Source organism: Corvus cornix, chromosome 1, assembly GCF_000738735.6.
Source record: "Corvus cornix cornix isolate S_Up_H32 chromosome 1, ASM73873v5, whole genome shotgun sequence".
In the NCBI taxonomy this organism is placed as follows: domain Eukaryota; kingdom Metazoa; phylum Chordata; class Aves; order Passeriformes; family Corvidae; genus Corvus; species Corvus cornix.
The window spans coordinates 2,481,005-2,497,629 of NC_046332.1; the positions used below are offsets into that span (position 1 = coordinate 2,481,005).

General features: G+C 39.8%; 1 long non-coding RNA gene across 1 annotated transcript; it reads left to right on the forward strand.

Moving 5' to 3' along the window:
* The first annotated feature begins 5,100 nt into the window (after positions 1–5,100).
* LOC109144572 lies at positions 5,101–13,937 on the forward strand. Its single transcript, XR_002045421.3, has 3 exons — positions 5,101–5,198; positions 12,225–12,384; positions 13,753–13,937. It is a non-coding gene; the product is annotated as an uncharacterized LOC109144572 (long non-coding RNA).
* The last annotated feature ends 2,688 nt before the right edge of the window (positions 13,938–16,625 follow it).

Genomic DNA, 16,625 nt, shown 5'->3' on the forward strand with positions numbered 1-16,625 from the left:
AGAGCTTGTCCCAGGGCACATTTACGGCAGGATTTCAGTCCTATTGTGGCAATGAAAGATCACTGGGCTGTTGCAGATGAGTCAGGAATTCCTAGCATCAGGCATGGCTGTTTGAGGTGCTCTTTGAAAAATAACCAGGCTCTGGATGCATTCAGCAGAAACTGATGCTGACCTGTGGCACAGGATGAGATTAGTTTGCATTTCTGATGCATATCCTGAAGCAGCTGGGCTTCCCAGAGCAATGTATGGACTTTACAGGATATCACCAACTTTTCTTTGAAAGGCAAGTTCTATCTATGGGTGTATAAAGATTAAATGCACAGAAAAGTGCTGAGTGATCAAGTTAGCTCAGCAAACACAGCTATATGTTTTGGGGTGGAAATTAATCTCAACTTTCAGAGAGAGTAATATGGCCCCTTAAAATTCAGTGAATTAATTATCTGACAAATCTTTAACTAAACACACAGAATGTACTATGCAGATCAGAGATCCCTCCTTCTCCTTGATTACAGCCCAAAGTGGGAATGCCCTGTATGTGATGTCTGTGATCCTTCTGCAGTCATTCTCTGAGTCCCACAGCTGGTAATTTTTTTGCAGCACTTGGCAATTGATGGCTCTGGTGGTGTTGAAACCTCCCTGCTCATGGTCTGTTTTCATTCTGTGTGTGCTTGGGCTCTTTTCCTGGTGCACTGCATCTCCCGTGCTCTCCTGCAGCAGAAGTCCCAAATTTGCTGTGCCAGATCTGCTTGATGTGGAATGTGGAGCTCTGGAACAGCAGGTATGTTCCTGGAATTCTGCTTACAGGAGTAAAAGCCACAGCTTAGCAGAAGGAGTAATAGCCCCTGTTGTCACTGAAGTGTTTTGACACGTGTTCGTAAGGCTCCTTCAGAACGTACACAGAATGGATCATTTATTTTAATGAAATTCTGTCTAACCCAGGCTATTACTCACTCACCCTCCTCTGATTTCTGTGAAGTGCCAGCTCAGAGGATGCTCTTAATGATGAGCCTGAAGAGGCTTCCTGGGATTTGCAGCTATGAGCTTCTCCCAGCACGTTTGTGTTTTGAGAGAGAGATATTACTGAAGTGGCAGAAAATTCAGAGTATGGAAGTTCACCATAGAAGAGTGAGACTCCCCCAAGGGTATCCTTGTAGTTTGGTTTAGTTTTTTTTTCAGGGAAAAACTGAAAAAGAGAGGTTTATCTAATATGTACATCAAGTTTGGGTGGGAGAAAGAATGTGGAGAAGTCATTCTGCATCCTTTGAATCCCCTTGGCTTTGGGACAGAGCCTGTATCTCTGTTTTGCTCTGAGCTGCAGTGTGCAGGCAAGTCAAAGTATGATAAATACTTTTATGGCTCAGTCACCACAGCAGCCTGCAGACTTCTATCCACACAAGAACTCCTGCCCTAACAAAAGTTGTGTGCTGTGGTCATGCATGCCAAGCAATTCCTCTGTCTGGTACCATGGGTAATAAATATTTGGCTGTGCTGGAAAAACCCCGAGCACAAAAAACGCGTCCTCCCTCTTTTGCCAGGGCATCTGGTCCCCGAAAAAAAAAGTCACCTTGCTGAACAGGGTTTAAATTGAAGTGAAGTTGGGATTCCAGCTCTGATTCAGATATTTATAAACCTGTCATCTGCACTTCTGTGGAAGGAATGGGTTGACTAATAGCCAAATTGCTCCAGGAAATGCAGAGGAAGACCATTTGGAGGTCAGATAATATTTAATCAGGAAATTTTTCAGCACATCTTTGATGTCCCTATTAATTTTATCTTTTCTCCGATTCATAAATAATATCCATCTGGAGAAACTTAGATGCATTTAGTTATGTTTTATTAAGCAGGAAGTAATCCACTGGTCACACATTTTTAGGAAACCACACTTGGCTTTATCTTCTCTTTCCGTGGGGAGTAGAATACACACATGGTGAAACTCCCTCCCAGCAATGTCTCTGCTACTACCACAGATTTTTCCTGTATTTCTCTCTTGTTGGATCACCCGAGAATAAACCCAAGCACCAACAAAATTTTCTGTTTACCCTGGATGTCTTAAAATACCACGGCTCTCAGGAATTACTTTGTTGTTTTATTTAAAGGGTAGGTACTACAATTGATTCCAGCGCATCGTGACATTTACAAAAGTGCTTTTTGCAAGAAGGCCACTAATCTAGGTGAGAAAAGAAAGCATTCAGAATTTAAGGTGATTCTTGCTGTTCTGCAGGAAAATTGTGTGTGTCAAAGGAGGGAGATCTGGAAAGCACAGGGGAGAGGCAGAGCAGAGGAACCACGGTCAAGCTCATGACCTCCCCTTTGGGACAGAGGGACACACAGATCCCAGAGGTGACCCCATGCCACCCATCCTTGGAGGTGACAATGCTGTTGCTGACCTCTGTTCCCCCTGTGAGCTCATGCCTGCCACATGCACAGAGGGAGGACTCTGAACATCCTCCCGGGGTGTTGCTTTGTGTGGGCAGTGGCATGGGGTGACTTTGAGGAATTCTGCTATGGGATGTGAGGGAACCAACATTTTGCTTCCCTCACCAAAGTTCCTGTGGGAAATGATGCTGTGATGTCCCATCATAGCTGAATTTTTAAATTATTCTGGCCTCTGTAGTTGTTCATCACTTACTTTGCTAAGATATTCAAACCAAAAAAGGTAGGAAGTAAATGAAGAGAAGCTGTGGTAATTCTCAAAAATATATCTGAATAGGGGTTTTGTGCTTTGGTCTGACATCTTATGCAAGGCATTTTCCTCTTTCTGGTTGGTAGCAAAGGGAAGAAAGAAGAGAGCTTTTTAGCTTTTACATAAATGCCAGTCAGAGATCCAGAGCCTGAGGCTGAACTGAGCTCCTTTTGAAACAAGGATGATCCACTGGATCAAATAACCTGAAGTTTTCTTTTTCTGACTTTCCAGTTTAACTATTGTAAAATAAAGATAAATTTCAGATAGGTTCCTAAAGTATTTTGCAACCCACAATCATAATTTTTACTTTGTACAATTGCAAATTCTGTTTCAATTTCAAAGCAGTAGGCCCTTAAATATTCCTATCTTGTAAAAATCTTGTGCAGGTTATACTGGGAAACTTACATGCATGATTTTTAAAAATAACTTTCACAGAGTACAGATCAGGACCTGTACAATAATCCCCTGCTGAAGACTTGTAAAAATACCTGCCCTTTTTTAGATTGCTTTGTTAAAGTAGCAGGATTTATCGGCTTTTAATTTGTGATTCTCTTCTTCCTTCCACCCTCTTCTTCCTAAAAGCTGCAACACCTTTGGACTGGTTTTGGTCTGATATTACAAGAGATATGTCCAGGATATTATGTTTATTTCTGGGAGAAATAGCTGAACAAATGGAGAGATCCTATTAATGTCCCAGGAAGCAGCATGAGCTCAACCTTTACAGACCCCAGAAAGTCCACACAGGAGTTAACAGTGAGAACTGTAGGTACTGTAAAATCACAGACAAACATAATCATTTAGACAATTTGCAATTATGTTGGAATGCTGCATCTGTAAAAATTTAAACATAACTGATTTGTGGGGTTAGAGCTGTGAGTGCACAGCGTGCTTTAAATTTACTGATGAACAGCCAACAGTTTTCTGTCGGAAAATTGCTCTATAAAATTGAAATTTAAGCAGTGAGGTTTTTTCTGACCTCATCCACTGAAGCACATTTTCCATTTTTTTCTTTTTTTATTGGTAGGTGGTTTGCCTGTATTCCCTTTCAGCTTTTCCAGATAATAATTCCCTGCTTCCACCTGGCTCTAGGAGTCATTAGTGGGTGACAGCTCTCTGAGGCATCCACAGAGCTCCTCTGCCCTGCCTGTTTGAACTGCCATGTTTCAGATGTGTTATCAAGACATTGCTATTGTGCAGATACAGATTAGTTCTTGAGACTGATTTTTCTGCTTCACCAGTTCTTTTGTAGCTGCCAGAACTAATTGCTTACATTACATTACCAGTCTGGGCCTCTATCACTCCCTGGATGATGGCATCCATTGGAATACAGCTGCATACTTAAATGCACTTTTTAACTATATTTTACCGTTTCTGCCCATGTTTACAATTGACACAATTGTCCCTGATTTTTTTCCTCTGACCTCCACTACACGCCAGAAATTGTGTAACAGCTGAACTGATTCACTTGTCTTTTCTACCTCTAAAATTTCCAGATCTTTCTGGTTTAATGGCTGTTAAACGACGCTATGTATAAATTCTTTGTACAACTAACATTTCCTTGCTGAGACTGGGTGAAGAAGCAACTCAGAAGCAACATTCTAGAGACCACCGATACTTAGAAGACCTAAGGTGCAGAAAGGCAGGATGAAAATCTGGAAATGCATCAAAGCCTATCCTGCCTACATAATAAAAGGGGGCCCAGCTCTATTACATCTTCATTCCAAAATGTAAGACCCTATATCCACTCACTGTGCTATGCTGCGACACCAGCACTGGCTGTCATTATAAACTCCTGGATGATGCCTGAACACATTCAACTAATTATTTTAATTTTAGTTAAAAGTTTTCTTATAACTCAAGAGACATATTTTGTACAATACTTACCATTCCTTTCTAATGTGCATTTAGAAGGAAAGTTGTAGTCATGCTGAGCAGAAGTAAATGAATGTGTGTGTGTGTGTGTGTACTTGCATTTAGGAAAAAAACAATCCAATATTTTAATTTATCTTTTTAGATCTACAGGATCTTCAGGAATATGAAGACATTAATTTTAATCTGTTCTTTATATCACAGTTGCTCAAATGCTGAAGATTAGCTATTATTAATATTATTAATAATAATAGTTATGATGCACTTTGACACAATGTGAATAAAGTAAAGGTTTATAAATGGCATAAAAGTAAGATCATGCTATGTCTGGTGACTGCAGTTTTAAACCCTGCATACTCAAATCCAAAGTACAAAGGTGTAACTGGTGTGAAGATTCTCTCTAGGAACTGTTTGAATATCATTCATTTTTTGAGGGGTAACATTTTTGACACCAAGCAGAACAACACTTTTTCATGAAAATTGAAAAAGAATAGCTTTTAAATGTTAGGTATGAAATTTCTTAATAATCACAGTTTTCATCACTGCAGGTTATGTGGACATCAGCTGACCTTTTATTTTGAAGACAGAACGGCACTGTCCTACATGCTACCCAATACTTGTTAAACAACCTTAAAAGGCCCTCAAGGTAACTTGTTCTAGCACTGGCTTCCTTTGGACACATGATGCAGACCAATCAGTGACTGGGGACACACAGCTGGAGGCATTTCACTGGTTTATTTGCTCTCTGTCTGAATTATCAAACTTACAAGCAGGTATATGCCACAGGGAACTGAATTTGTACTTGAGTAAGGACTGAGTCCAAAGTGACAATTTTGGGTAACCCACTTTTGTTCTTGATATGTTCAGTTCCAAAGACTTTTAACTTTCTTCATCATTCCTTCAGCTTCTTCCCATCTATCCCTTTCCCTGTTCTGGTTTATTAGTTGCTAATGTATGAAATCTGATGCTTTTCCTAAATAGCATCACTCTTCTCCAAGCTGAACAATTTTTACAGAGCTGTGAGTTGAGGCACAACCTAAACTGTTCAGAATGTTTTGCTGCCTGGTTCTACATCTCACCTTGTATGAGGAGTGTTCCCAAACCTGCATGCAGGGAAGTACAACTTTCAGCGTGGGATGTTGGAAACAGGGTCCCACACAAAAAGGGAAATTGGCAGTTTTATCCCTGCTACAGAGAATATGGGACAAAGGCAGAGGAGGAGAGAGGCTGAGCAGAAGGGAATCTGCTGAAGTCATAAACCAAAATAAGCATCACAAACAAATTGTACTGTCATTTCCTACAGAATACATCTGCCCTCAGATCATTGCAGCTATTTCCTTGTGGGAGGGGGGCAGTAGAATTCATTTCAGTGGTTTCAGAATTACATTTCTCAAAGGGAGAGAGGAGTGGCGAGAAACACAAACCACTGTGGCTGTATCAGATGCTGATTTAATTTACATTTGTGGTGATTGGATTGCAGCAATTTCCCTGGGGAGCAGCTTCTGAGATAATAATTTCCAAAGAGAAGCTTAGCCATGGCAAGCTGAGGACTTCCTGAAACAGGATGGCCTACTGAGAAAAATGTCTTTTTAAACTGGTGTGGGTTCAACCAAATTTAATAGGAATTCAAAGGATAAGAGAGCATGGAGAGAACTGTCTTGCAGGCACAGCAAGTTCTTTTGTGGAAAAATTCTGTGTTGGTAAAATTGTCTGCTATAAAATGATATTTCAGGGAATTGCATTCAATATTCTTAAAAAAGAACTGTGGGGAATTTGGGAGAGATTAATAAAGGACTTTGTATGTTTTCAGTTATCCGTGACAAGTATTCAAAAATCTGCACACCCATAAAGTCCTTAGAGCACAAGAGTGGACAGGGTTTATCCATAATCACATGGTGTCACAGGAGAAAAATCTCAAGTTCTGATACTGGTTTTGGTTTCTCTCCCACTTTTGTGTCAATGTTGTCACCTGTCCCCCTACAGAGAGGGAGTTTCAGTCCTCTTCTTTACCTGGAGGGGTTCAGTCCAGTCCACCATGGTCCATCTCAGCAGTTATTAGTCATTTTTTATGAGTGAAAAGAAGGAAAGAGTGCAAACAATGAGTTCTGATTGTATGCTAGGATAAACAAAGAGTGAAACCAAACAAATCAAGAAAACTTTTATTTTCTGTCTCAGATCAGGGTAAGAGCCAGAGCCAGGTAAGGGCCAGGGTATGGGCCAAATTTGGGGGATATTTGGGCTGCTTTTTCTGGTTGCGTAACACAAGAGAGCTGAAGAATCTGCCTGATCTGAAGGCCCAGCATAGTGGGAATTCTGGCTCGGTTGCAAAATCACCTTTGGTGTCTCTCTTAATTAGGCAGCAGGGCTGTCATGCTTCCTTAGCTACGATCCATTTGTTCAACTCACTTTGATGCTAAAAATACTCTCTTCTTGTTATCTCTGGCTTCCATAGGACACCTCTTGTTTGATTTGTGGTGCTGTGTGAATAGGCAGAAAGGAGCTGCTGGACAGGCTGGTAAAAAATCAAGCCAGAAGTACTTGTAGCAAGAAAGGTGGGGGAAATTTGTGTCACACAAGAGAAAACCCTCAGGGAGACCTTGCTTCTCCTCTCCCAAGCTGTTTGCTTCTCTTCCATCCACTGCAGAATGATTGCTATCAGCAAACATCAACACTTGTCATACCCTTATCCATCAAAAGATGCCTCCAATTCACTCTGTACAAAAAGCATTTTTGTTGCTGTACACAAATAAACAGCTCCATTTCAAGGATGTCCACTTTAAAATTACCCACTTAAGATGAAAAACATCATATGAAATCCCTTCTTTTTGCATTCTTCCAGAACTTTTTTAAAACAAATGATTAATTTTTAAAAAATGAACCTATAAAATATTTCTGTGCTGTTGAATCCATTCTTTTCAAACTCATACCCAAAAGCAAAACAAATGAAAGTCTTCATATATAAAATTTCCCATTAGGCTGTGGGTGAGACCTCATGAGTTCACAGGGTCCTGGTGCAGAAAAGTGGGCATCCAGAAAAGATTGTCTGATGGGCCATCATCCAGAACTGGGTTTTCTTGGGATCTTTGCATCTTGTAAGTGCTGAAAACCCAAGCTATTTTGCCTTTATGAAAATGAGGAAGAATTGGTGTGAAAATTCTTGAAAGATTGGAAGAGGGTTATTTGACTAGGGAAGATAGTTTCAAGGTTTTAAATGTCTCAACAATACATTTGAATCCTTTGGTAACTCAGATAAAACAAGGACAAATGTTGTCCTTCATCCCAGCCTGGACTAAGACAGAGTTTGTTAGTGGGGCAAACCCTCAGCCTTCCCCAAACATGACCCAGTGGTACCAGAAAAGCATCAGCCCTTTGCTCTATTTTTGCTCCTGCAGTTTAGAGTTTGAGTCAGGCTGATTTTTAAGGCAACTGATTTCAAGCACAGACTGCACTGGTATGTGGTGAGGAGTGGCCTTTACAGCATTTCCAGATTGTTTTGCCCAGGAGAGCACGGCCATGTGCAGTCGCCAAAAACCTGTAAGAAAAAATAATAGTTTGGTTCCCAGTGAAGTCAGATTCTTTGTTAAGGGCTGACAATTTTACCTTGTTTTGCTGTCACAAAGGCAAAGCCAACACCAACTGGTAGCTCTCCTGAAGGAATCTCCTGATGGTGCCAAACAAATGACAGTGGGATCTCCAACAAAACCAAGAGCACTGGCCATGAGAGCAGAGTTTGAACAGATTTATCCTCCAGAGCAGCTCTTTGGAGGATCAGGCCATGTAAAAGGCCATGAACTGATTTAAGTGTTGCAACAGATGTAACTGAACCCCAGAGAACAGATTCATCCCTTTGGTTTTGCTTGCAGGATCCATGAGCAAATCAGTTTGGAGAGATCACAGTAATGACATTTTCTGTGTTGCATTTCTGATGGCTGGGGAAAGTACTGACACTGGGACAAGAGAGAAGAAAGGCAGAAAAAGGGAGGTGTTAGAATTAAAAAGTGACACAATGCACTGCTCTATTTTGGAGTAGATTTCTCAGAATTGTTTCCTTACCCTAATCCTAACCTTTGGAAAGAGTCCCCTCAATTTCATCTGGCTGCTCTAAGGAATTTTTACCAGGAAAAACACAACTTTGCTTTAACTAACCTCTGTTTTGTCAACGCATTTGTCATGAGGTGTTTCCTGGCCCTAGCATGGAAGTGATATATTTAATTTAAAGGATTTATTTCATCAAAGCTTTATTTTTCTTATTGATGTAGGTGCACCCAGACAGCCTGATCTGTCTAGGTTGTTGGAGAGCGATGCTTAACAATTTAAAAAACCTGGTTATAAAGAAGAAAAAACCACATGCAATCAATCTCTCTGTGCCATCCTGCTGTCTTTTATGCTCTTGCTGTCACTTAAATATCTTAAGATGGAGGTGTGACCCTTACTAATACATTCCCATACGTGTCTAACACTTCTTCTTAACAGCCCCAGACTTCCTCATGCACAGCCGTCCCTGGAAGTGTGGATTTATTCTTTTATGAAATCTTAGAAAAAGGTGCAAACTGAAGTGTAAATAGCATTCATCTCACCAAATCGGTTGGAATGAGACTGCTGCTTTTAAGGTGGATTAGAGCTTAGGGGAAAGTTGAAATTTTCTCACTAATGTTATGTAAGGGAATGCTAAAGTACATGGGCCCCATGTTGGCAGAGACTGATTTGTCTCAGCTTTTTCTGTTGTGTGGTGAATATTATTTGAAACACTTGGCTGTGTGCAAGAATATTTTGTATTATAGATGTAAAGTGTGCTACTTGTATGACCCTGTTGCTTTTTGTTACTAATCAATTGTCATACACACAAAAGGAAAGCCATTTGGTGAGAGATGAGCGAGAAACACAAACACTAAAATGAGAAACCCACTCTGACAGCTCAGAGATAATTTCCTGACATGGCAGAGAATGAAGCAATGGTATCTCTTTGCCACAGTGGCCTATCAGTCTTTGAATTTATTTTCAGATGGTTTCAGAGCATCTCTCTAGCTGCCAACACATCAAGCCTGTTCCAGAGCCCATTGATGTCAATATGAGCCTTTCCATTCACTCCTCTCAGCTTTGATCATACCCTTGAAAAGTTCAAACCTCCTAAGTGCATTTGGGAGCTTTTTATGTGTGGGGCTGGATCCCTTCTATTTCCATGTTTATTAGTGCTGTGCCATAGAGATCCATCTAGAAATATATATCTTATCATGGGGTGGGGGTTAAATATAAAAATACTTGGTATCCATTGGAGCTTAGGCTCAGCCCACCCAGAGTTGCTGGAGTTTTTGCCAGAATTTATGACATAGTCCTAAATATCTCCCTGTAATTTGTCACTGCAGAATGATGTGCCACTGACTAAAAATGAACTGGGTGTGAAAATCTGTTGATTGGCAATTTCCAATAGGAAATCTGAAACCCCAGTGACACTGTCTGAGTGATCTGCTGTGGAGAGATGCATCCCACGCTGCAGGCATGTTCAGCTGAATGGGAAATAGGCCAGTATTTATAGAAACGAAACCTTCCTTTGTGGCACTGAAAGTCTGCCTTTTCTTCCGCATGAAGACGCTTTGCCATTTCGTTTTTGAAAATGGAATTTCCAAGCTGTTGAATAGCAGAGACCCAGGCAATTGCAAGTAAATCTGGGGGAAATTCAGAAGTCCGAAGCAATTTCAGATAAAAGTTAGAACACAATAATTAGACTTCAGATGGTTCTAAAAATAGAGGGAAAAAAAATCATCTGCATAGCAAATCAGGTTATCTTCACAAGCAAGATGCATTCTTTAATTTTATTACTGAGCTGTGGGACACATTTCTGCTGAACTTTCTGCCCTCCTGACCTTTATTTTACAAATATACACACCTGAACCTCATGCACACACTGTTTCAGCCTTGTAACACTTTTTGCTGACTACTCCAACCTGGAGTCATAACCTCACCCTGTTAATGAGGCTGATAATTGAAGTCCTTGTCAGCAACTTAGTTTTAAGTCAGTTAATTATTCTACTCTGAACAGAGCCCTTTTCCCTAAAAAATCCAAATCCTCTCATTCACTGCTTAATGAGGATAATTTGGAGATAGGTCCCCATATATACATACACATAAATTATTGGCATTATCTTGTTCTAATAAATTAACATTTCAGATTAAAAAACTGGTTAAGGAGTTTGTTTAGAAAGATACAACATATTTAGTGGGTTTGGCTTTTCTTATAGGCCAAACCCACCTAAATATATGATATTTTCCAAACAAACTCTTCAGGCACTTAGAGCTGAAACATCTTTGACTGTGGACAGCATAAATGTATTATTTAAAGTTATAAGAGTAGCAAAACCAGGTCATACTAAGATTAGAGAGCATAGTAAAAAACCTCTGTGTGGACTTAAGGTTCAATTAGAATTCATTAGCTGGAGGTGACAGGAAGGGAAAGAGACTAAAAGTGTGTTGACTGATCTGATCATTTGGAGAATGACAGAGCTGCAGAATGGAGCTGCAAAATTTCAAGGACAAATCATGTGGTTTTCACAGTGTTCAAGATACATAAGTGCAATTGTATAATATCTAGGAAAATATAGAAAGAAATACAAACACAAATAATTCTGGTCATGGTTTCTGAAGAAGAAAAAATGAAAGGAAAACTGATACAGAACAAAACTTCCTGGGATGATGAAATGAATGGATTATCTCTCTTATGAAAAGAGAACTTGGTTCTGAAAATAGCCAGAAGAAAGCTGAGTGAACAGGTGTTGGTAAATGCATCTAAGGCTGAGGGATAATTATCACTGAAGAGGAAGAGACAGTTAAAACATAACTATTTATCAAGGAATAATGAATAAATTTAGACCCAAAATTAGAAGGTTACTAATCATCAGAAGAAGGAAGTTTCTGTTTAGAAGAATATGAGCCATTTTAAGATGGAGTTCTTGAGACTGGGAGAAAAAATTCTGTTGTTAGAAGGGTTTGAAACTGTTGGGCTTGCTCTTTGCATGCTGTTTGTTTGGTAATATCCCATCTTCCAAGGTTTCCAGTATTTTCGTCCCTCATTGCTTCTCCCTCCCTTATATCCTTGGAACATTTCTCTCCCTATTCTCCTCTGAGCCCCTGCAAGAGGCCACAGAGAGATGAAAAAAGGATGGAGCTCCCCAGTACTCCCAAAACTTTAACATTTCATGCACTGGCTGTTATTTTTTACCCAGTTCACACCATAGAACTCTCAAATTTGGGGCTGGAGAAGAATTTTTCCTTCAGACTGGTAGGCTTTTGATTCTGCTCATTTTTGGCTTCTTTTTGTGGGATGGACACAGTAGCCTGCTTAGATCTAGCTGGGGCTTTTATTGATTTTTTTTCCTTCTATGTCAGGAAAGTGGCGTATTGGTTTCTTGGCAAAAATTCTAGTTTTGGAGATTTTATTGTAGTTTTTAAGTTTGTTAAGGAAGTTAGGAAAGTTTTATGGCTTCTGTCAAGCGAAATAGATGTTGTAAAGTGTTCTGCAACTAAACATCTACGGCTTAGTAGCCAAGGACAGAAACAAGACCAGATTTTTTCTGCTTAAATAAATTGAATTGGAGGATTTTAGAGAAATAAAAAAAACCTTTTATTTTCAGCCAGACCACCTAATATCCCCCTCTTTCACTATTCCTTTTATTTGCAGAGCTTTGAGCTGGACCGCTTTCAGATTTCTTTGCATTATTCTGTCTGATACAAAGGTTTTCGACATGGCTCCATTCCAATCTCCTGTACGTGTCTGACAAACTGGCTGGAAGATCTACATTTGGCAATAGAGGTCACGAAACATAAAAAATTAGTGAGAGGTAAGAATTTTTCAGTTTTGTTTTGTTATGACAAAGCTTTGTTTCCTATTCTCTGCGACACTTGTGACACTTGTTAAGGACAGGGTGAAATTTCTTGTTGACAAAGGTACTTTTTTACTAATAGGTGCAAGGAATCTAAAAACAGAAAGAAGGGAAAAAGGCCAAAGTGTGAAGATTTTAGTGGTTAACAATTATCTCAATATTTCCTGTGGATAGGATGTGAGATTTTCCATCAGTTTTTAAGATGGGAAGGCAGGTGCAAGACTCAAATTTGGGTGGAAGCAGTGGAGGTCTCAGGGCAGGAGATTCACACATTTGTGCTGCCTAGAAATCTGCCTATAAAACTTGTGAACAAGGTTGCTGGAATGTTAACAATTTTCTTTTGGAAAATACTAAAATTTTTAACCTGTCACATCCACAGTGGGATTTTTCTCTGCTTAGCTGAAGGACAAGGAAGCAGAATGTCTTTAATTGGAAAGATCACTTGTCCTTTCAGAACGCAGGACACAGATTGGGGCTACTAGGAATAACAAAACAGCCTCTTCCTTTAATGTTCTTCTTGTTAGACTTTTATGGGAAAGTAGCTGGAGACTTTGGTACTGATGTCAAGCAAAATAAATGAATTTTCTACCCAACGCCAATGAAAGTGGAAGGCCTTGCAGTAGATCCTAGAGAGTACCCTTAAATTCTTTTTTAGGGAAACAAGCTGCGTTCTTTGGTACGTGCTAGCTCAGAGTAGAAATGCAGTAAAAAATGGAAAGCACTTCTCAAACACAGGTGTTACATTAAGACAGTACAGCCAGAAGGTAACAGGCCCATGAATTACCAAGGTGAGATCAACACCCTGGCTATTTGAGCATGTTAGAAAGCACCACCATGAGGTGTCTTTCTTGAAAGCTTTGACCAGAAAGAGTCCAAAAGACCCTAAAGTTGAGCTGACCAACAGTGAATTTCACAAACACTGCCTCTATTCTGGCTGAATTCAGCTGCCAGCTCCTCCTCACCCAAGGACTTGGTCTGTATTTGTGGTTACATTTGTTGGGTGTATTGATATTTTCTGACTAGATACCACACCTAGGTGGCTCAAGGAAATAAAATAGATCTTTTCTTCTTCCACATCAGTAGTGAAGTGTGGGAAGCTGCATCTTTTGAGGAGGAAACCACATTTGTCTCCGTTCTGTAAGACAGCAGCAAATCGCGTTCAGCAGAGCTGAGTGTTGGAGAGGTCCAGGAGTAGGGGAAAGCACAGATCTTTCCTTCATTATCACAAAGAATATTTCTTTTTCAATTCCTCATCCTGGTCTAAATCCAGATTGTGCCTAAACCAGAAGGTTACCAATTAGCTATATTTTTCTAAATTTTCTGCAGGTTTCCTTCAGGAAAGAGAATTTGGATGTTGAGGTAGTGTTTGGCTGGGACTGCTGCATCCTGGCCAGGCTTTCAGATCCAGCCAGAGCAGCCTGTATTTAGAAGATGAAAGGAAGAATCCTTCTGCCAATACAGATCTGGCACTTACCATTTGTCCTTTTTTACAAGCAAGAGAGACTTTCACAAGTCTAGTAGTAAGACTCCATTAAAATAACTGAAACTCCTTGCTGAGTGAGTGTACCAAATTTTTGAACGCAAGGAATTAATCTTGACCTAATTAATTTATTCATTTTAATTGACCATTTGTTTTTCTCTTTAATTTTGAAATTTCTATTTTGGAAATATTTAGCTGCTGCTTTTAATAAAAATACAATTTTAATGGCATTTATTTGAGCAGTTGTATTTCTTTCTGCTTGAGGATATCTGTTTTTATTCAAAACCAAACTTTTGGTATATGCTGCATACTTTAAGGAAAAAAAAGGGTATATATACAGAGTTGCTTGGAAAATTATTGATAATTCCAAAAAATAATTGATCTTTTAACATTTTGGGAAAATTCATGGCATTGGTTTCCAGGTTTTTATTCTTTTAAAAGCTTTAAGGGAATTGTTTTTGTAACCTTCAGCTAGATCTTGTTCACTTCAGCTAGATCTTGTGGTTGCTAACAGGGAAACTAAAATAATATAATGTTACTTGAGAGGTTAAAGGATCTTATTTCTTAAAAGATCAGATAGTTAAAAGCATTGTGTCATTAATATCAGAGAAAGGTGTCTCCCTAAGATATTTTGCAGACAGTAAGAGTATAATCAGTTTTGATTTAGGGTTTTTTTAGATTAAAAAGGCACTACATAAACAGTAATGATCAAATCAACAGCTTGATGTCCTGGACAACTTTTACTTTGATCCACGACAGTGGAACATAACCTGGTGTTGCATTGTTCATCTGCACTGTGGTTACATCTTCATTTTGCAATGCAGAAATTAATTGAGCTAAAATCAGCCATTATCTGCTCAGCCCTCAATTCCTGTGGTAAAACTATAAAATCTCAACAGAGGGATGCATTTTCTTAGACAGGAGACCACAGAATCATTTCAGCCAGACCTCTAAATTGCTGAGGAAACAGATTCCCACCCCCATGACCTGGATAGCGTGTGAAGAGCCCAAATTGATGAGCAGCCTACGTAACACTTCTGTGTCTCTCCCTTGCTGCACTCACAAACTGCCTTAAAACAGGGTTTTTAAAAAAGAAAAGAGGAGCAAAGAAGACAAAACAGTTGTGTCTCCACAAAATGAACCCCGACTGTCCACCTCAGGAATAATCAGGCTTTTTACCCAGGCTGGTGGTTTGTTTTTTTTTCCTAGCTGGAGATATGATTTTATTGTATTAATCCATGTAAACAAGTATTAATCTCACAGAACATGGCTGGAACAAAGGCTGAAACAGAGACAACACCCAGTCAGGATAGGTTTCCTTTAGAGAAGCTCTAATTAATAGTCTCATTACTTCTTGGTCTGGGCTTCTCTGCCTCTCGGAGGGGGAGCAGTGAAGAAGGGAAGGTCTCAGACAGTACAAAGACAAAAACGTGCTGAAAAGGAGAGGTTTGGCTGTCATGTGTGTTAGTGATGCATCAGTGTGCCTCAAAATTGATGTTGATGTAGCTAGGAACAGAACCAAAGGCTGGTGCCAGAGGTGGCATATTTATAATGAGACTAAATGAAGGGGCTCATTAGTCTCACAAATGGTGAAGAGCTGCCTGTTCCCTCTCTGATTATCTCTCCTCCATCTCCATTAGGAGGGTGTGCATGCAAAGGGGCGGGGAAGAAAAGCAAATGTTCTCAGGTTTAGGCTGTGAACTGCTCTGCATGGCCCTGCTGGGAAATTAATGAACATCCTGGTGACTCCTTCTCCAGGTTCCACTCTCAGCTAAACACCCAGTTCCATTCCAAACCTAATGGAAACAAAATATTATGAATTAAGCCTTTATATGTGTCTTCGATTGGGAAGAAAAAAAAAGGGGAAAACCCAACAAAATATGCAAGAGCTCTGCAGGAAAAAAGAAAAATAAATAAAAGTCTCTATGGAGTTTGTGCTATTTAATTCATATGTTTGATGATCTGGGGATGTGGGGCAGGTCATAACATGCAACAAAGCCATCCTGGGTGTGATTTACCAAAGCAGAAATGAGGTTTGACCCAGAGTGATTGGAAGACTGTACAAATGACCCTTGGATATGTCAGGATGGCGCTCAATAAGCAATTGCAAACTTTTTTTTTTTTCTTTCTTTTACAGTTTTTGTTCAGAGACAAGTCAGGCAAATACTCCATCCTAATCCCAACACTGAACAAATAGTAAGAGCAGCCCTTGCTGCTGGTGCTGGGAGAAAACATTCAATTAAGTTGCTGCAGTGGCTTAGTGACAACAGCCTTTCACCTTTGGAAACCCAGCCTCTGGTTATCTGTCTCGGGTCACTAAAGAAAATGAGTTGATGTTCTCAGGCTAAGCCCCAGGGCACATTTTGCTCAGAATCACCAAACCACAGGATAATTTGGAGCTTTTGTCCATGTGTACTTAGGAAAGGTCTAGGCCTGAAAAAAAAAGCTGAAATTCAAGATTAGAATGTGTTGAGAAGCAAGCAGCTTCCCAGGAAATTAAAATGCTGACATTTCCAGCAGTTTAATTGACATTAGATTCACTAACATGTCAAAGCCTAAAGAAAACTACAGGCAACGCAATGATGTATGAGTTTGAAACCCAGATGCTGGGAACAGAGGAAGGGTTCATAAATGGAGGAAAAATTGTGTAGACAGGTATTTTAAGCAGCTGGAGAAGCAAAGTCTGACTGCTCTCAGGGCCAGAGTGGTGATGTTTGCA